The sequence below is a fragment of the Ceratotherium simum genome, chromosome 3 (genome assembly GCF_057802395.1).
Source record: "Ceratotherium simum simum isolate JZ-2026a chromosome 3, ASM5780239v1, whole genome shotgun sequence".
In the NCBI taxonomy this organism is placed as follows: Eukaryota; Metazoa; Chordata; class Mammalia; order Perissodactyla; family Rhinocerotidae; genus Ceratotherium; species Ceratotherium simum.
In genome coordinates, this window is record NC_141902.1 from 88,924,123 (window position 1) to 88,945,692 (window position 21,570).

Here is a 21,570-nt window from a genome sequence, read left to right on the forward strand (position 1 = left end):
AACTAATACCGTTCCCTTTTGAGAACAAATATTTTTTGCACCTCTGGACAGCAGAAATCTGTAGCATGACTTAAAAGAAGTCCCGATCCTTCTGTGGACTGGAAGTCTGTTTTGTGAGGGAAGGACACGTGTTTTCCCAGAAGGACTTGGCTGCTGTGCCTGGCAATCAGGAGAGGGTTTCTCACTTCCTGAGGAAGGATGTGCCATTAGCTTCACAGTCCCCCCAAGAGTCCTGCATGGAGAGCTGTGCTTCATAGCCTCTCAGAGGAGGCACCGCGGAGATGAAAAACCGTAAAATCACAAATGACAGATTCGTGACTTCCCTGAGGGAATAAATAGCGAGAACAGATGGGCCCTGAGGCTAGGAGATTTCATGTAAATCTTAACAACGTTTTGATAATTTAATGAACGTGGTGAGAAAAGAATGCAAACCAGTACCAGCAAGCCAAAACACAGTTGCCCACCCTAGTGTTAACCCGGGATGATTTTCTCATAAGGAAAGGCACAACAAGGTTCCACAGACAAATTATTTCCCAAGGGATTGAAAGCATCCTCTCTGAACTGGCAAAGCTAAACACCTTGCGATGAAGGGACATCCAGAGCAACCCCATGCACCCCATTTCCCCTACACACCTCTTTAGGGCACCTCTCTGGGCTACAGTCCTCTACACAGTCCCAGGTGACTTCCAGGTAAAGGAGTAACTTCAAGACATACAGGGGACACAGAGAAAGTGTGCTCAGAGCTCAGGATTGTCTCCCTTGGAGATGGTTATCTAGCAAACCCAGCCTGTTCCCAGGTAGTCTCTCCTTGTGCATCTCTGGAGACCTTCAGTGAAGACATGCCCAGTACAGAGAAAAGAGCACTGGATGAGGAGTCCGAAGGCCTGGAACATAACTCTACCATGCACCAACTATGAGACTGGATGAGAGACTTAGCTTTTCTGTAAAGTGAGAATAATGCTTCCTACCTTGCATGAATTTGTTGTAAGGAGCAAACAAGGTCTACTCTTGATAAAATTGTATGAAAATAGCTGGCATTCACCAAATGCAAATCCCCCCCATTTGTTCCCACAAATAGCATGGTGTGCACAGGGGCCCATGAGTGTTTACTGCATGGATCTTGACTTTCTAGGTTATTCCTGGATAAACAAATGCAGGCTCTATGGTTTTATGGCCCACCCACACTGTCTCTTCCTCAAGATCTTATTCAAATAGATGTCTTGGAACATGCAGGACTAAGAACAGACGAAAGGTTGGGGAAGATGAGCCCCAGATGCAAAGTATCGTAACTGGGACGTCCAGTTTTGTTATATCACTCAGAGACAAAAACAACAACTAGAAGCAGCAGAAAGGATGGAGAGGGAGCCAGAATTAGGGGTGCCAGCTCTGCAGAAAGTGTGCTGGCACAGAACAGGCAGGGGACTGGTGTCCAAATGGCTCACAAGGCATAAGGATGGAGCAGAATCAACCCAGCAGGAGAAAGCTGAGTGATTAAAGATGATTCAGACAGGGAAATCAACCCCAGGCACCCCTGCTTTCCCAATTGAGTCCCCAGGGAGGATGTCTGGGACCCCAATTGTGAGATCATGACTTAAGTTTTGACAGAGGGAGGGTGGGCATCTTTGATAACCACCTACTCTGAATCAGGCTCTATGCTCATCTTACCCACATCCACACCACCTCTGGCCTAATGCAACTCCTATCAGTGAAATAGGTTTACAGTGCCTGACATAGCAGGAGTTTATCAAAACGGGGACTGTTCAGCACATATTGGGAATACAGTCTTTGTAGTCTGGAGTCAATGGACAAGCATGACTTTAAAAAATATTATTAATAAAATAGATGCTTTTTTGAGGTGGGTACAGGAGGGAAGGGAGTGGCAGAGAGGAACTAACTCCCTAATTGGGATGAGGCCCCACACGGTTCATGAGAGCTGATGTTCTGATCTCATTTGCTTCCATTTTTAAGCCAACTCCTCTCTCATCCCTTCCAGTTAGTGGGTGCCCTGTGTGGATTGCCCAGCTGTTGAGTCTACCTTCAGAAAGAAAAGAAAAAATTTTATGAAAAGGTAAAAATTATGAGAGAATATCATAGATATGAAAGACAAAGAAAGAAGATTCTACCCAAGAATTATGGGTGACTCTAGAAGGAAAATAAAAACAATCGAGACAGAAATAATAATCAAAGGTTTACTCTGTCACTGGGTCTCAACCATTGGCTGCACACTAGGATCACTGGGCAGTTTGTTTAAAAAAATTCAATTTCCCAGCTCCATCCCTAGTTTAAGTGTCCTCAGGAGAGTTAGGAACTGATTTTTTTTTTTTAAATAAACTCCTCAGCTGGTTCTGATGTACAGCCAGGATTGAGAACCATAGCACTAGATAAAAACTTGCCTAACATGAAGAAAACCTTGACTCTTCAAATCAATAGTGCTCACTAAATTCCAAGCAAAGTTAACCCTACTCTGACAGTTTTTTTATTTCAAAGAGAAAATTTAAAAATAAGAACAAAGATTCATATGTTCATAACTAGTTCCCTGCCACTTTAAACTATGGGAGATAATTTGCAAGAATCTTAAGGATGGGGATATATTGCAGAGGTTAACAGCTCAGCTTCAGAATCAGAAAACCTTGGGCAGGTGCCCCAGCTCTGCCATTTACCATCTGAATCATCTGGGGTAAGCTTGGAGGATTAAATGAGACACTGAATTTAAAGCCTAGCACATAGTAAGTTCTTAATAAGGATTAATTTCTATTATTTTATTATTATTGTTTTAAAATACAAAGCTTTATAGAGAGACTGAAAATAATCATTGCATAAATAAAGAAATACACCATGTTCTATAACGCCAAGTCTCACCAAATTAATTTGTAATGTAACTACATAAATATAAATGTAAATTGTAATGGAATTAAACCGTAATTCCTATCCAAATTCCAACAGGATTTTTTAAAAACTTGATGTGATGAGAAAAACAACTTTTGTTTTTCTGAGTTGCTGCCTAGGTATTTTACAGTATTTCAACCCTGCTCACACCCAGAGTCTGGACATTTAGATAAGGACCCAAGCTTAGGATTCTCGCCATAAATTACCACTTTGCTTTTCCAGGAGGACCTTTTAAAATAACCACTTAAAGTTAAGCCCACAAAATGTTAATGACCTCTCCCCCAATCACCTTACCACTAACAGGTGCTTGCTACCCTGCTCTCTATCTCCTGCCCACTCATGACCTGGGATGGAGAACTGCCCTTCTCCCAGCTCATTGTGCCCCCTCACTTCTGATATCTGTAATAAATCTTGTGACTCTACTTCCTTTGTGTGGGTGTATTGAAATTGCATCTCGAACCAAAATGACCCCCTGGGTTTCACTTCCCCAAACTGGGAGCTTAGATGCTAAGGGAGCTACCTGCCTCCCCCATGTGGATGACTTGTGCACCCTCATTCAACAGGTCATAATATGCATATTCTTAATTCAATACACCAGCTGCAGCTTCTCAACACACTTGGCAACACGATTCAATAATTCATCTGGAGGAATAAATGGGTGAAAATAGCCAAGGAACATTTTAAAAGTAAAAACAAAGAGGGACTTGTATTGCTAGAAATTAAGACATAATACAAAGCTGTAATAATTACATTAGTTTGAGTAGAAGAGACAGAGAGATCAAATGAAACAAAATATACAGGTGGCTTTTCAACTCCTTGGGGAAAGGAGGAGTGGTCATTAAGTGGTACTGAGGGAACTGATTAACAACAGTGAAAATGGACTAAATAGAGATAGATCCCTACCTCACACCATAAGTCATAATAAAGTGCAAATGATTGATAGATCACCTACAAAATTAAAATAATAAAAACAGTCAAAATTTACAGGTGAATACTTATCTGATTTGAGGATAAAGAAGGACTACCTAAGCATGAAAAGAAAAAACATTTTAACTGAAAAGTCTGGTAAGATGTATATATAAATGCTAGATTTCTACATGGCAAGAAGTCCATATATGTACAAAATTAAAGGCAAATAAATTGGGGAAATATTTACAGTAATTATGAGAGTCACTGATTTAATATCCTCAATATACACAGAGTTCTTACTAGCAAATATGGAAAACACTATCACAGTTTAAAATGGACATAGAGCATGGAAAGACAATGCTTAGAAGAGGAAATACAATTAGTCAATAAAAGCGCTCAATCGCATTAGCAATCAAATAAATGAAAGGTAAAATAAGATATTTTCTCAACTAACAAATTGACAATATTTGATTTTTCTTTTAATGATGATACTAAAGCAAGGATGAATTGAGGGGGACTCATACATTGCAGGTTGTAGCGTAAATTAGAACAAACTTTCTGGCAAGCAACTTGGTGGCACAAATAAAGAGCTTTATAAGTTTTGCTATTTTCCAAATCTCATTCAATAGCAAGTACTACTTTTCTACTCAGATGAAAAATTGATAAGCATAATGAAACCAACTACCTGGAGAGCAAATCTGGATACTCACTAGTTTCACCAATAGATTTGGGTAATTTCAAATTCCCTTGCAAACACAAGGCTTGGAATAAGTCGCATCTTGTGTATTATATTAGTTTACAACAACCAGAGCCAGGAGTGGGATTTGTCACTTGCTAAATTCAGGCAGGTCACCAAGCGGCCCAGACCCAAGCATGAGAACAAATTAATTGCTCACCATAGCTTTGTACTCACATCTCAAATGACAGAGTACCTTAGGCATAACTTACCCTCTTTCCTCATCCACTTTAGCCATTTACTCTTTCCCTGAAATCTAAGAGATTGTCAAATTAGGAAAAGATTTATCTTTAAAAGATAGCTCTTACAATTGGGAAAAGCTCATTCCCCCAGAAATGCCAACTCTTTGTTCCTTGCAAAGATATGCTCCCTACCAGCATTTTATTTACATATTTTGGACCCCACCTAATTCTAAAAAGTGGAGCAACTTGGCTGAGCATCTTGCAGAGGATTCCATCTGCTGCCAGTCAGGCAGAAGCTGGGATTAGGAGTAAAAGCTGGGAGCCCCAAGCGGATCAGCCAGCGTGCCCACACCCCCAGGCCCTGCCTCTGTGCAGAGAGAGCTCATTAGCCAGTGCACAAAATTTGTGAGGCGCCAAACAGAGCTGAAGGGAGGAGTGAAGGAGCGACGAAGAGGAGCCAGAAGTGGAGGAAGGAAGTAGACTGATTTTGTTCATTCAAACTGGAATGTGAGTGAAGCATGACAACACCAATAATAGTTACGATAGAGAGATGTCCCGCCCCAGCATCGCTCTGGTTTGTATTGGCCTCTCTGATGCCATTAGCTCCTGTGTATGCAGTTTTCTTGGGGCAGTGTTCAGCCTCCCCTTGATTTCCTTTGGCACTGAGGAGCCTCTCAGAAAGGAGCAGCTGGGTCCCACTTCAGATCCACCAGCTGTCCATGCATCCAGCCACTTCTTCAGGTATATTTCCCGCCATCATGATTCAGCTGCTACCTGGGCAGCCCCGGGGCTCCTGCCCCTCCCCTAAGCTTCATGCTTCCTCCTGTGGAGCCTTCCACACCTTCTGAAGCCCTCAATGAATGGAATAGAAAAATGTTCTTTTCTTCTTTTGGCACTGTACTACCATCCATCTTTCCTTGCTAGTATGGGCTACTCCATTAAACCTCGTGCCTGCCAAAATTTCCAGACTAGAAGGAGGCACCAGGTTCTATGTCTTCATTGCCCCAAACTCCAGGGGCCACACCAAGCCCTCCAAGGAGCTCTCTTGCATAGCCCACCCCACCCCACTAGTACCACAGAGGAGCGGAGTGTCTGCTGACTTGCAGGTCAGCAAACACTCAGCCAGGGTACCAGATGCCCCATCTCTCCTCCTTGCAAGCATCCCCCATCTTCACAAGTCAAAGTCCCCTCACTTGACTTTGTGGAGAGTGAAAAGTCTTTCACCTCAAGCAAGTACTTCCCATAGGCCAAGATTCCAAAGATTCTACCCTCTCTTTCCATCTCCATACATCTATAGACCTGGGGGCTTAGAGTTGAGAGCTCCACGGCCAGTTTTGATACCTCTTGGAAAGTCTTGAGGGACTCTAGTTACTTGTGGCTCACTTTAAAAAGCAGAGTGCCTAAGACTACTTTTTTTCAGATTTGCACTCTGAATGCCCATTCTGAGACAACAGAAAAGTCCCCCTCAACATCCTGTTACACAGTTAACTTGCTTGAGTAGATCAAATTACTATTCCCAATTCTTCTCCCCCACATAAAATGATTATAATCCACATTCTTAGCCACGTAATGCTGCAGTGTTTTCCACTGTGAAAAGTATGCTTTCCCACCTCACTGATGTTGGGTTTGGCTGTGTGATTTGCTTTGGCCAATGAAATGTTAGTAAGCAAGATAAGCACAGAGGCTTTGAATGTGCTCCTACAGTTTGGCATCCCTCATGTCCTCCTATTTGCCACAAGAAGAATATGTCCCTAGTAGCTGCTAGTAGCATCCTGGTAGCTGAATGAGAGACACATGGTGCAGACCTGCACCTGACCTGCAGCGTGAAGGAGAGCCACTCCAGCTGACTGGCAAACTCACGAGTGAGATAAATAATGTTTGTTGTGTGAGCCATTGAGATATTTGGGGCTGTTGGTTACGCAGCATTTTTATTATGCAGTAATAGCTGACTAATACACTTGCTATATGCCCAGCATTATGCTGAGCACAGTATTATCTCATTTAACTTATTTCTCTTTTCTTTTTTTTTTGTGAGGAAGATCAGCCCTGAGCTAACATCCGATGCCAATCCTCCTCTTTTTGCTGAGGAAGACTGGCCCTGGGCTAACATCCATGCCCATCTTCCTCTACTTTATATGGGACAGCACCACAGCATGGCCTGACAAGCGGTGTGTCAGTGTGCGCCTGGGATCCGAACCTGTGAATCCTCGGGCTGCAGAAGCGGAGCATGCGCACTTAACCGCTACACCACCAGGCCGGCCCCTAATTTATTTCTGTTTAACCGCTACACCACCAGGCCGGCCCCTAATTTATTTCTGTTAACAACTGTATGAGCTAGAGCACTATTAATATTATCCCTTGGACCTTGAGGGTATTATGCTAAGCAAAATAAGCCAGACAGAGAAAGACAAACACCATATGATTTCACCCATATCTGGAAGATAAACAAACAGGTGGATAAAGAGAACAAATTAGTGGTTACCAGAGGGCAAGGGGGTGGGGAAAGGGCGAAAGGGGTAAAGGGGCACATATGTATAGTGACCGATAAAAACTGGACTGTTGGTAGTAAACACAATGAAGTCTATACAGAAACTGAAATACAATAATATACACCCGAAATTTACACAATGTTGTAAGCCAATATGACCTCAATAAAATAATTTTTAAAATATATATTATCCTTGTTTTACAGATAAAGAAACTGAGGCACAGAGCTATTAAGCATAATTAGTAAGTAAGGGAGATAAGTTTGAAACCCAGTAATCGGACTCCAGAGCCTACACTCTACCCACCTTGGAACATGAAACAGACAGAGAGAGCGGCATGGCTCTGTGCTCTTCTGAGTCTGTACCCTGGTGCTGTCCTTAGGCTCAAAGCCACAGTGGCTGCTTACAAGCTCCCTATCAGCACAAACCTGACCAGATCCCAAGGGCTGAGGCAATTTTTCTAGCTCTGCCAATGCGTGCAAAGAGAATGAGATAGGCTTCCCTTCCAGAATGCATGACCCTTCCCTGAACTTTGAGGAGGGGAAGTCCCACGGGGAATTCTAACCAAGGAACAATCCTGCCTTTGTGACGAGCAGTCCTCCAACGTTGTGCACGGGACTGCGCAGCACACCTCATTCTCTGCCTGTTTTTATTCTTTCTAAGCAAATATCTCCAGCTTTTTCTTTTAAAAATTATTACACAATTGCCAGCTGCTGGGATTATACAAATAACGTGATAATAGCCAAGCAATATGCTGTCCAGTGTTCAGACACCACCACACAACAACAAAGCAGCCTGGGGCGCCAGTTCCCAGTCACAGCCTGACACAGAAGCCGCACAAATGAAAGCCACCCACTCTCTCCCAGGTTTGGGAGAACAGAGTAGGAAGCGGTTTGGTCCCAAGATGGATTTTTTCTTTTAAACTTCCAAGATGTTCTACGCACAGGGAGAATGCAAAGTCACGTTCTTTGGCAGAATAACCTGTCAAAGTGATTCAACAATGCACTCTTTTTTTTAACCAAAGTTAGTACCCCTGACTGCAGCAATGGGGCTTACAGGACTTCAAGTTATAGACACGCTAGCAATTCAGAGGGCAAGGATCACGTCTCCCTTGCCTACCACTAACCCCAAGGCCTAGCACAGCAGGCAATCAATAAAATATTTGTTAAATAAATAGATGTAAAGGGACTTAAGGGGCAAGGGGAATCCATCTTTGAATTTTGCACATTTTAATTCTTAAAAGAAAGACTAGGGCAAGCAAGGACAGGATTATGAACATTGGAACCCTTAGAAAAGGAAGGAAAGACAGAGATAGAGCCTGAGTTGCAAAGTCTTTGATACTCACCCACAAAGGTAATACTTTGTAACCTTTATTTCAGCAAGAAAAGCCAGCTCAGTGTGTGTTATGGGTTTCGCCTGCCCAATAGCCATGCCTCCTTCTTTTGGCAATAAGTCCTCAATTTTCCTTTGAGAAACTCTCCTTTCCTCACTCCACATGGGACTCATAGTTAGGGTGCCATCAGCTATGGCATGTGACCCCAGCTGAGCCAGGCAGATTTCCTTCATCCCATAAGGGAATGTTGAGCTGAACACACAAAGCGAGAAAAATGGTGGGGAGACTCAGCCCCTTGGGCTTTCCAAATAACCCATCTATTATCAAGAGAGCAGGCTGGACTTTTCACAGGCAGACTGGAGACTTCCCCAGAACACAATACGGACTATGCCTCAGTACTCGAGCACTTCCACTGATCCAGTGTTTTGCTCTTTGGGCTAAGCTCCTTTTCCTGAATCCTTCATTGGAGACTAGCACAGAGCAGAGGAGAGAACTCCAAGCTGGAAACGCATTCTGATCACAAATCTGGCACAGGAAATAATAAGTTACCTTCCCTGTCGGGGCATCAGTCTCTCCCTCCATAGTATTGAGGGGCTGGGATTAAATAACCTCAAAGGAGCCTTGTGTGCTGGGTCATAGAAATTGACCCCTGGAAGCCCTGGTTCTTGGCAACACAAAGCTCACATTGTCAGGGCCAGCGAGGACTGGAGTTTAAAGCAGTTAATCCCCAGGCTAGATGACTCGGACAAAGAGGATTACCCCTCGGACAAGAGAGTCATCATCCAAATATAGAGCAATCTCAAGCACACACATTAGAAATGAGAAGCACCCCCACCTTCTCTTGCAAATTCTTGTTCTCTAACCCTTTTGGTGAGCTGATCAATTAACCCTCCAGCACCCCCAGGTCAAGGCATTAGACCTTCTCCACGTTCCTCTACCACTTTTCTCACTTCTCCAATCCTTTGAAATACGTTTCTCCTTTGAAACATGCAAGTTTTTTTAAGCCACTCCAAGTTTGGTAAATAACTAATCATTAAGCACCTACTGTGTGCCAGGGACTGTGTTAAATACCATAACTACAGTGGTAGACAAGATGACACGGTCCCAGCTCTCAGGGAGCTTTCAGTCCAGCAGGAAAACACCTGTTGAGTGCCATGTACCCTGCTAAGCACTAGACAACCATTATCTCCTCAATAAATGCCCCTCAATAACCCCAGAAAGTAGATCTTATTATGACCATTTTACAGATGAGGAAACTCAGGCTCTGAGAAGTTACACAACTTGCCTGAGGTTATGCAACTTATAAGGATCAGAGTAAGCTTCTTGGCTTAAAAATGATATAGGACACAGAAAGTCCAACACCAAGAATGAACTGTAAGGTAAACTACAGACTTTGGGTGATTATGATGTGTCAATGTCGGTTTATCAATTGTAACAAATGTGCCACTTTGGTGGGGGATATTGATAACAGAGGAGGCTATGCGTGTGTAGCGGCAGGGGTGATACAAACTCTCTGTATCTGCCTCTCAATTTCGCTGTGAACATAAAACCGCTCTAAAAAAATAAAATCTTAAGAAAAAGACAACATCATTTGTAAATGAAAATAATCCAATTTACAATTGCATCAAAAAGAATGAAATACCTAGGAATAAATTTAACCAAGGAGGTGAAAGACCTGTACATTGAAAACTACAAGACATTAATGAAAATAATTGAAGAAGACACAAATAAATGGAAAGATATTCCATGCTCATGGACTGGAAGAAACAATATCGTTAAAATGTCCATACTACCCAAATCAGTCTCCAGATTCAATGCAAACCCTGTGAAAATTCCAAGGACGTTTTGCAAAGAAATAGAACAAATAATCCTAAAATTTGTACGGAACCACAAAAAATTCCTAATAGCCAAAGCAATCTTGAAAAAGAACAAAGCTGGAAGCATCATGCTCCCTGATTTCAAACTACATTACAGAGCTACAGTAATTAAAACCGTACAATATTACCATAAAAACAAACACATAGATCAATGGACCAGAATAGAGAGCCCAGAAATAAACCCATGCCTATACGGTCAGTTAATTTACTACAAAGAAGTCAAGAATATACAGTGAGGAAAGGATAGTCTCCTCAATAAATGGTGTTGGAAAAACCAGACAGCCACACGCAAAGGAATGAAACTCGACCACTATCTTACACTATTCACAAAAATTAACTCAAAATGGATTAAAGACTTGAACATAAGATCTGAAACCATAAAACTGCTGGAAGAAAACATAGGTGATAAGCTCCTTGACATTGGTCTTGGCAATGATTTTTTGAATCTGACACCAAAAGCAAAAGCAACAAATTAAGAAAATAAGTGGTCGGGAGGAAGTCAAGATGGCGGCGTAAGCCGACTCTGAACTCACCTCCTCCCGTGGACACAGCCAATTTACAACGACTCGTGGAAAAATTACCCCGGAGACAGAACTGAAAACTGGATAAGAGGAACTCCTGCAACACGGACAATCTTAATTGAGGTGGAAGAGGCAGAGACTCCCTTCTGGAGAGGAAAAATGCCGTCTTCACCAGCCGCCAGCGTCACGGCCGCCGGGAGCAGCTCACAGGTACGCAGCCTCCCTGGAGACGCGGGGCCCTGAGCCGGGGAGCACCCCCGCTGGGGGCATTTTGTGGACCCAGCACAATCGAGACCAGCAGCATAATATCTGACTGTGCCTGCTACTAAAGCACTGGGGAGCACCCCCAGAAAACCCGGTTCACAAAGAAACTAAAACTGGCTCTTAAAGGGCCCGCGCGCAAACTCGCCCGTTTCACAAAGCATCCTAAAATCACCAGAAAGAAAGGTGCACAGTGCTGTGGTGAAAAGAGACTCACCTGATAGGCCCTGAGTGCATCTTGGTGAGGGGTGAGACCTCTCCAGGGACTGGGACATTGGCGGCAGCCATTGTTGTGGCCTGGTGTGGATGTGCTGACACAGATGCCATTGGAGTTCTTCCTGAGGCCTGCTAGCTCAGGGTCTGTCCTACCAGCTAGAGCATCGATTTAATCCAGCTCAGCCAGGGCAGGCAGCCCACCCTAGGGACTGGCCCCACCCAATAACAAGCCCTCAGGCAACTTGTGGGCCCGCATAGATTGGTGACTGGATTCTCTGCAGCCTGGCAACTGAGCCCACTTCAGTGCCGCAGGGCGTGCACAAGGAGTGGGTGGAGAGTGTGGGGCAGTGGCGGAGTGTGTAGGGCTCCCGCGGTGGAGACACTGGGTCCGCTTCGGGAGGTCGGGGCGGGCACACGGGGCAGGACTGTGTTGACTATGTGTATGGACCTGTGGGCGGCAGGGCTTGTCAGCTGCAGAAGACTTGTGCTTCTCAAAGACCCACATAGGGGGTTTGCCCCACCTTCCAAAGCCTGAAACAATTGGGTGCTCCTGTGCCTGAGGCCAGCCCCACCCAGCTGCAATCCTCAGAGAGCTGACAAGAGACCTAATAGGCTAGAGGCTTACAGCAATTGTAAGGCCCTGAGCCTAACAACCTGCCATGCTGGGGGCCTACTCAAAAGAAATACTGCAACACAAATGTAGTATTAGAACTTGCAGCCAACTGTGCTGGGGCTCCCCACACCTGATAAAGAGACTGAAGGGCCCACAACAACTACAAGCAGCTGAGCATTACAACAGCTGGCCAGGAGCATAACTCGGCCTCCCTGGGCACCTACAGGGAGAGCAAACAGGCCACAACAGAACGACACATGTAGTCCACATAGGGGTCACCCCTGGAACATTGAGAACTGAGGTAAGCACACAGCAGGCCTCCTATGCCATCACTTACATACGGTCACCTATCCAAGAGCAGGAGATGTAGCTGCCCTACCTAATACGTAGACACAAGCACAGGGAAAGAGGAAAAATGAGGAGGCAAAAGAATACATTCCAAGTAAGGGAACAGGACAAAACCCCAGAAAAGGAACTAAATGAAACAGAAATGAGCAACCTACCCGACAGAGAGTTCAAACTAAGAGTGTTAAGGATGCTCACTGATCTGGGGAGAAGAATAGATGAACTCAGTGAGAATGTCAACAAAGAAACGGAAGATATAAAAAAGAACCAATCAGAAATGAAGAATACAATACTGGAAATGAAAAATTCATTAGAGGGACTCAAAAGCAGAGTAGAGGATACAGAAGAATGGATCTGTGAGCTGGACGAAAGACTAGAAGAAATTACCCAAGCTGAACAAGTAAAAGAGAAAAGAATTAAAAAGAGTGAGGACAGTCTAAGGGACCTCTGGGACAACATCAAGCGCACTAACATCTGTGTTATAGGTGTCCCGGAAGGAGAAGAGCGAGACAAGGGGGCAGAGAATCTATTTCAAGAAATAATAGATGAAAACTTCCCTAACCTTAGGAAGGAAACAACATCCAGGTACAGGAAGCACAGAGAGCCCCAAACAAGATAAACCCAAAGAGGCCCACACCAAGACACATCATAATCAAAATGTCCAGAATTATAGATAAAGAGAGAATCCTAAAAGCCGCAAGAGAAAGTCAAGTTACATACAAAGGAAACCCCATAAGGTTATCAGCTGACTTCTCAGCAGAAACCTTACAGGCTAGAAGAGAGTGGCACAATATATTTAAAGTGCTAAAAGGAAAAAACTTACAGCCAAGAATACTCTACCCAGCAAGGTTATCATTCATAATGGAAGGAGAGATCAAAAATTTCCCAGACAAGCAAAAATTAAAGGAGTTTGTTAACAAGAAACCAGTGCTACAAGAAATGTTAAAGGGACTGATTTAAGGGGAAAAGAGAAGACCACAAATAGGAAAAATTATCTATTTCCATGATAAGAACGTAATGGATACAAATGCACAAAAAAGAGGTTAGATATGATATCGAAAACATAAAAGGAGGGAGGAGGGGAGTTAAGAGTACAGCTTTCAGACAGAGGTCAAACTAAAGTGACCATCAATTCTGTATAGAAGAAGAAAGGAACAGAGAAGGACTACTAAAACACTGAGAAAAAAAAAAAGTTAAAAAATGGCAGTAAGTACATACTTATCAATAGCTACTTTAAACGTCAATGGACTAAATGCTCCAATTAAAAGGCATAGGGTGGCTGACTGGATAAAAAAACAAGACCCATATATATGCTGCATACAAGAGACACACTTCAGACCTAAAGACACTCACAAACTGAAAGTGAAGGGATGGAAAAAGATACTCCACGCAAATGGCAATGAAAAGAAAGCTGGGGTAGCAGTACTCATATCAGACAAAATAGACTTTAAAACAAAAACTGTAAAAGAGACAGAGAAGGGCATTACATAATGATCAAGGGAACAATCCAACAAGAGGATATAACACTTGTAAATATCTACGCACCCAATGTAGGTGCACCTAAATATATAAAGCAATTATTAACAGACATAAAAACAGAAATAGACAGTAACACAATAATAGTAGGGGACTTTAACACTCCACTTACACCAACGGATAGATCATCCAAACAGAAGATCAATAAGGAAACATTGGCCTTAAACGACACCTTAGAACAGATGGACCTAGTAGATATATACAGAGCATTCCATCCAAAAACCGAAGAATACACGTTCTTTTCAAAGGCACATGGAACATTCTCCAGGATCGATCACATATTAGGCCACAAAACAAGTCTCCATAAATTTAAGAAGATTGAAATAATACCAAGCATCTTTTCTGTCCGCAACGGTATGAAGCTAGAAATCAACTATAGGAAGAAAATCAGAAAAGCCACAAATACGTGGAGATTAAACAAAATGCTACTGAACAATGATTGGGTCAACGAAGAAATCAAAGAAGAAATCAAAAAATACCTGGAGACAAATGAAAATGAAAATACGACATGCCAGAATTTATGGGATACAGCAAAAGCAGTTCTAAGAGGGAAGTTTATAGCGATACAGGCCTATCTCAACAAACAAGAAAAATCTCAACTAAACAATCTAGCAAGGCACGTAAAGGAACTGGAAAAAGAAGAACAAACAAAGCCCAAAATCAGTAGAAGAAGGGAAATAATAAAAATCAGAGCAGAAATAAATGAAATAGAGATCAAAAAAAAATAGAAAAAATTAATAAAACCAAGAGCTGGTTCTTTGAAAAGATCAACAAAATTGACAAATCTTTAGCTAGACTCACCAAGAAAAAAAGAGAGAAGGCACAAATAAGTAAAATCAGGAATGAAAGAGGAGAAATTACAACAGACACCTCAGAAATACAAAAGATTATAAGAGAATACTATGAAAAGCTATATGCCAACCAATTCGACAATCTGGAAGAAATGGATAAATTCTTAGAATCATACAACCTTCCAAAACGGGATCAAGAAGAAGTAGAGAATTTGAATAGACCAATCACCAGTAAGGAGATCGAAACAGTAATCACAAACCTCCCCAAAAATAAAAGTCCAGGAGCAGACGGCTTCCCTGGGGAATTCTACCAAACATTCAAAGAAGACTTAATACCTATCCTTCTCAAAATCTTCCCAAAAATGGAGGAGGAGGGGAAGCTCCCTAACTCATTCCACGAAGCAGACATTACCCTGATACCAAAACCAGACAAGGACAACACAAAAAAAGAAAATTACAGGCCAATATCACTGATGAACATCAATGCAAAAATCCTCAACAAAATACTAGCAAATCGCATGCAACAATACATTAAAAAGATTATACACCATGATCAAGTGGGATTTATTCCAGGTACGCAGGGATGGTTTAACATTCGCAAATCAATCAATGTAATACACCACATTAATAAAATGAAGAATAAAAATCACATGATCATCTCAATAGATGCAGAGAAAGCATTTGACAAGATACAGCATCCATTTATGATAAAAACTCTGAATAAAATGGGTATAGAAGGAAAGTACCTCAACATAATAAAGACTATATATGACAAACCCACAGCTAATATCATCCTCAATGGTGAAAAACTGAAAGCTATCCCTCTAAGAACAGGAACCAGACAAGGATGCCCACTGTCACCACTCCTATGTAACATAGTACTGGAAGTCCTAGCCAGAGCAATCAGGCAAGAGAAAGAAATAAAAGGGATCCACATTGGAAAGGAAGAAGTGAAACTGTCACTATTTGCAGATGACATGATTTTATATATAGAAAACCCTAAAGAATCCACCAGAAAACTTTTAGAAGTAATAAACGAATATGGTAAAGTTGCAGGATACAAAATCAACATACAAAAATCAGTTGCATTTCTATACACTAACAACGAAGTAGCAGAAAGAGAAATTAAGAATACAATCCCATTTACAATTGCAACAAAAAGAATAAAATACCTAGAAATAAACTTAAGCAAAGAGGTGAAAGATCTGTACACTGAAAACTATAAAACATTTCTGAAAGAAATTGAAGAAGACACAAAGAAATGGAAAGATATTCCGTGCTCTTGGATTGGAAGAATTAACATAGTCAAGATGTCCATACTTCCTAAAGCCATCTGTAGATTCAATGCAATCCCTATCAAAGTTCCAACAACATTTTTCACAGAAATAGAACAAAGAATCCTAAAATTTATATGGAACAACAAAAGACCCCGAATTGCTAAAGGAATCCTGAGAAAAAAGAACAAAGCTGGAGGTATCACACTCCCTGATTTCAAAATATACTACAAAGCTATAGTAACCAAAACAGCATGGTACTGGCACAAAAACAGACACACAGATCAATGGAATAGAATCGAAAGCCCAGAAATAAACCCACACATCTATGGACAGCTAATCTTTGACAAAGGAGCCAAGAACATACAATGGGGAAAAGAAAGTCTCTTCAACAAATGGTGTTGGGAAAACTGGATAGCCACATGCAAAAAAATTAAAGGAGACCCTTACCTTACACCATACACAAAAATTAACTCCAAATGGATTAAAAACTTGAATGTAAGACCTGAAACTATGAAACTTCTAGAAGAAAACATAGGCAATACGCTCTTCGACATGGGTCTTACCAACATCTTTTCAAACACCATGTCTGACCAGGCAAGAGAAACAATAGAAAAAATAAACAAATGGGACTACATCAAACTAAAAAGCTTCTGCACAGCAAAGGAAACCATCAACAAAATGAAAAGACAACCTAACAATTGGGAGAAGATATTTGCAAACCATACATCTGATAAGGGCTTAATCTCCAAAATATATAAAGAACACATGCATCTCAACAACAAAAAAACTACCAACCCAATTAAAAAATGGGCAAAGGACCTGAACAGACATTTCTCCAAAGATATACAGATGGCCAACAGACACACGAAAAGATGTTCAAAATCACTATCAGGGAAATGCAAATCAAAACTACAATGAGATATCGCCTCACGCCCGTCAGAATGGCTATAATTAACAAGACAGGAAACAACATGTGTTGGAGAGGATGTGGAGAGAAGGGAACTCTCATACACTGCTGGTGGCAGTGCAAACTAGCGCAGCCACTATGGAAAACAGTATGGAGATTCCTCAAAAAATCAAGGATAGAACTACCATACCATCCAGCTATTCCACTGCTGGGTATTTATCCAAAGAACTTGAAAACACCAATGCATAAAGATACATGCACCCCTGTGTTCATTGCAGCATTATTCACGATAGCCAAGACTTGGAAGCAACCGAAGTGCCCATCAAGGGATGAATGGATAAAGAAGATGTGGTATATATACACAATGGAATACTACTCAACCATAAGAAACAATGAAATCCAGGCATTTGTGACAACATGGATGGACATTGAGGGTATTATGCAAAGTGAAATAAGTCAGAGGGAGAAGGTCAAATACTGTATTATTTCCTTCATTAACTAGTAGACAATAACAACAATAAACAAACACATAGAGACAGAGATTGGATTGGTGGTTACCAGAGGGGAAGGGGGGAGGTAGGAGGGTGAAAGAGATAATTCGGTACATGTGTGTGGTGATGGGTTGTAATTAGTATTTGGGTGGTGAACATGATGTAACCTATGCAGAAATAGAAGTATAGTGATGTACACCGGAAATTTTTACAATGTTATAAACCAATGTTACTGCAATAAACAAAAAATTTAAAAAAAAAAAAAAGTGGACTTGGAAGCAACCTAAGTGCCCATCAAGGGACGAATGGATAAGGAAGATGTGGTATATATACACAATGGAATACTACTCAGCCATAAGAAATGATGAAATCCAGCCATTTGTGACAACATGGATGGACATTGAGGGTATTATGCAAAGTGAAATAAGTCAGAGGGAGAAGGTCAAATACCATATGATCTCACTCATTAAGTAGTAGATAATAACAACAACAAATAAACACATAGAGACAGAGATTGGATTGGCGGTTACCAGACGGGAAGGGGATGGGCGGAGGGCAAAGGGACGATTAGGCACGTGTGTGTGGTGATGGGTTGTAATTAGTATTTGGGTGGTGAACGTGATGTAATCTATGCAGAAATAGAAGTATAATGATGTACACCTGAAATTTATATAATGTTATAAACCAATGTTACTGCAATAAACAAAAAATTTAAAAAAAAATAAGTGGGACTACATCAAACTAAAAAGCTTCTGCACAGCAAAGGAAACCATCAATAAAATGAAAAGACAACCTACTGAATGAGAGAAAATATTTGCAAATCATATATCTGACAAGGGACTAATACTCAAAATATATAAAGAACTCATACAATTTAATAGCAAAAAAACAAGCAATCTGATTAAGAAATGGGCGGAAGATCCAAATAGACATTTTTTCCAAAGAAGACATACAGACAGCCAACAGGTACATGAAAAGATGCTCAATATTATTAATCATCAGGGAAACACAAATCAAAACCACAATGAGATATCACCTCACACCTGTTTAAAATGGTTATTTTCAAAAAGACAAGAAATAACAAGCACTGGAAAGTATGTGGAGAAAAGGGAACCCTTGTGCACTGTTGGTAGGAATGTAAATTAATGCAGCCACTATGGAAAATAGTATGCAGGTTCCTCAAAAAATTAAAAATAAAACTACCATATGATCCAGCAATTCCACCCCTGTGTATTTATCCAAAGAAAATGAAAACACTAACTCAAAAAGATATATGCACCTCCATGTTCATTGCAGCATTATTTATAATAGCCAAGATATGGAAGCAACCTAAGTGTCCATCAACAAATGAATGGATAAAGAAACTGTGTATATATACACAAGATATAAGAAGATATATACTTCTTTATATATATAAAGAAACTATATATATATACACAATAGAATATTATTCAATCATAAAGAAGAATAAAATCTTGCCATTTGTGGCAACATGGATGGACCATGAGGGCATTATGCTAAGTGAAATAAGTCACACAGAGAAAAACAAATACTGTATGATCTCTCTTATATGTGGAATCTTAAAAAAAAAAAAAAGCTCATACATACAGAGAACAGATTGGTGGTTGCCAGAGGTAGGGAGTCGGTGGGCAATGGGTGAAGGGGGTCAAAAGGCAAAAACAAAAATAAACAAATACAGTGCGTTACTGAGCAACACCAGACAACAGCTTACTATTGTCTAGTAATTTGTGATCCCTCCTAAAAAAAACTCTTTAAGTGAAGAAAAACAACCTCAAATTGGATGTAAATTGCATATATACTGAAACTAAACAGTGGCAACAAAGCCATAACTCAAATTCTAAACGTTACCTGCTAGATAATATACAATTTATACCTAGATGAAGTACTTCACAATTCAACAAATATTACCTATAATCCTAAATATAACTAACAGTGTAGAAGGTGAAAAAAAATCTATTCCTATTAAAAAGATTTTCCTGAAGCCCCACTCAGATATTTTCATCTATATCTCAATAGCTAGAATTAGATGGGTGATATGGCCATCTCGAGCTGAAAAGGAATCTGAAGAGGAAGCATTTTTTAGCTGGGCATATTGCCCTTCCCTCCCTGAAAAAAAAAAAAAGTGAGGTCCTCATAGCAATAAAAAAAGGGGAAAAAATATTGAGCAGGCAGCCAACAGTGTTTTCCACATAAAAAACTATTTTGTCTCAATGAAACAGAACTACCTTAAGCAATAAGGAAACAGAAAGTCCAGATGTAGGGATTCCAGAATGAGTTGATTCATAAACTCGATGATATCAGCTGGAGCCCAGGTTCTTTCCACATCTCCTCTCTGCCGTCCCTTCATATCGGTTTTACCCTCAAGCTGATAGCAATAGCTACCACCATTTCAGTTGTGACATCTACATATGACAATGTGCAGAGGAAGAAAATGGACTGTGTATTCTGTGTGTTTTTCCATCTTAGGAACAAGAAAACCTTTCCCAGAAGCCCTTTTGCTAATTTATCTTTATGTCTCATTAGCCAGAATTGAGTTCACTTTTCTGAGCCAATCACTAGTGAGTGGAATTATCACTGTTGACCTAGACTAATCATCTGGGTGGAATGTCAGTTGGGGAATCCACCAGTGTTCACTACAATACTTCCTATAGTTCACCAGGGGAAAGAAGTCTCGCTAAGACCACACTGTGGCAGATCTTGAAACCAATCACTTCATATTAGAATAACAGATCAGTAGGATCCAAAATAATAATAATAATGAACTAGAAATATAACTGTTAAGTGGTCACTTTTGAGCAAGAATAAAATTTATACTATGCTGCACTTGGCCCCAAAACCCCTTCTACACCCACAAAACATTAGCCTTTGCAAATACACTGGCCAATAAACCTCTGACCACGCCTCTCCCCCTGCCCTTTGAGAATCTACACTACAGCATCAGGAGCAAAAAGATTGAATTCATCTGTTAGTTACATCCAAGTCTCCATGGATGGTCAGATCTACAAAGAAGGATATACATAACCGACTTATCTGGAGAAGTCAGCTTCATCTGAGGCACATATACTACACAGTGTTCAGGTGCATGCCACTAAAGGTAGAGCTTATGTCCAGGAAGCTTTCCAGCCTTGCCTAGCACAGTTCTCAGCACAGAAGATGCTAGATCACATCGTATAATACAACTAGATCCAATACTCAATTATTTATGTGGCAAGCATTTCCCAGGTCTTCAGGAAAAAAGATTATTATTTGTGGAGCCTAATCTTTTAAAAAATGATACCGGATTCTACAAGATATCCCCATCATTTTGTAGAAGTCAGAAACAATGGGGAAGGAAAGGGAAAATATCGAACTTTAGTCTTTTCGGAGTGCATACACTCCTGGAACTGTCATCAGAGGAAAAACTGTGTGTTTAACCTCGTAGCCTTTTCTGCATTGAAGGAGCTCCTAGGAAACAGGCAACCCAACAGTCAGCCCAGAGGTATCTTTTTAATCTCTATATTATCAGGAAACACTCCTCTTGATCCTTTGCCATGTGTTCCCATAAGCTTGTGAGAAATCCCTAATTAAATTTTCAGATTCTGTATTGATAAAGGTAGGCTAACTGCTGTAACAAATAAATTTTAAACAGTCAGTAGCTGAACACAGGCAGAGTTTATTTCTTGCACCTAAGGCAGCCCCAAGCAGGGCCAGCCAGTGGATGGGAAAAGGGCCTGGAGGAACACACGTGGAGCTTCAGGGACCAGGCCTGGAAGCGGTGCCCGTCACGCCCATCCTCATCGCAGCAGCAGACCGGTCACGTGGCCACGCCCACTTGCAAAGGAGGTTGGGAGATGGAGTCTGCATGCCCAGGAAGAGGGGGCAACAGGTTTGATGAACGAGCTTGCCAGTCTCCGCCACAGGCACCAAAACTGCGTACTTAATGTGGTTATTCCTGAATAAAGAAAATAATTCAAAATGCTTACATAGATGGTGGGCTTACAGGTGAATTTTCCTTTTCTCTCTTTTCAGGATTACCTGTAATGTGGTCGTAATATATCCAAAATGGTGGCGAGAAGGGGAAAGGGGGGAAATCCAATATTAGTGACTCTTGGAGCAGTTACGGATGGAACCATGTAATCCAGGCAGCTGCCTGAGAAATAACGCTGCTTCCCTGGTTCCCTTGCATCTCTTTCATCTATTTCA

The 21,570-nt window shown here is 41.2% G+C and overlaps 1 protein-coding gene across 2 annotated transcripts in view; it reads right to left on the reverse strand.

Annotated features, from left to right (window-relative positions):
- Positions 1-21,570, reverse strand: part of SV2B (synaptic vesicle glycoprotein 2B) — a 189,647-nt gene that overhangs the window by 156,089 nt on the left and 11,988 nt on the right. Inside the window, exon 1 of one of the 2 annotated variants that reach the window (XM_087428901.1) lies at positions 11,409-11,494. The exons of the other annotated variant lie outside the window; for it this stretch is intronic. The gene's annotated coding sequence lies outside the window, so the exon portion shown is untranslated. Of the gene's footprint in view, positions 1-11,408; positions 11,495-21,570 lie in introns of those variants that run through there. 2 annotated transcript variants of the gene reach the window in all.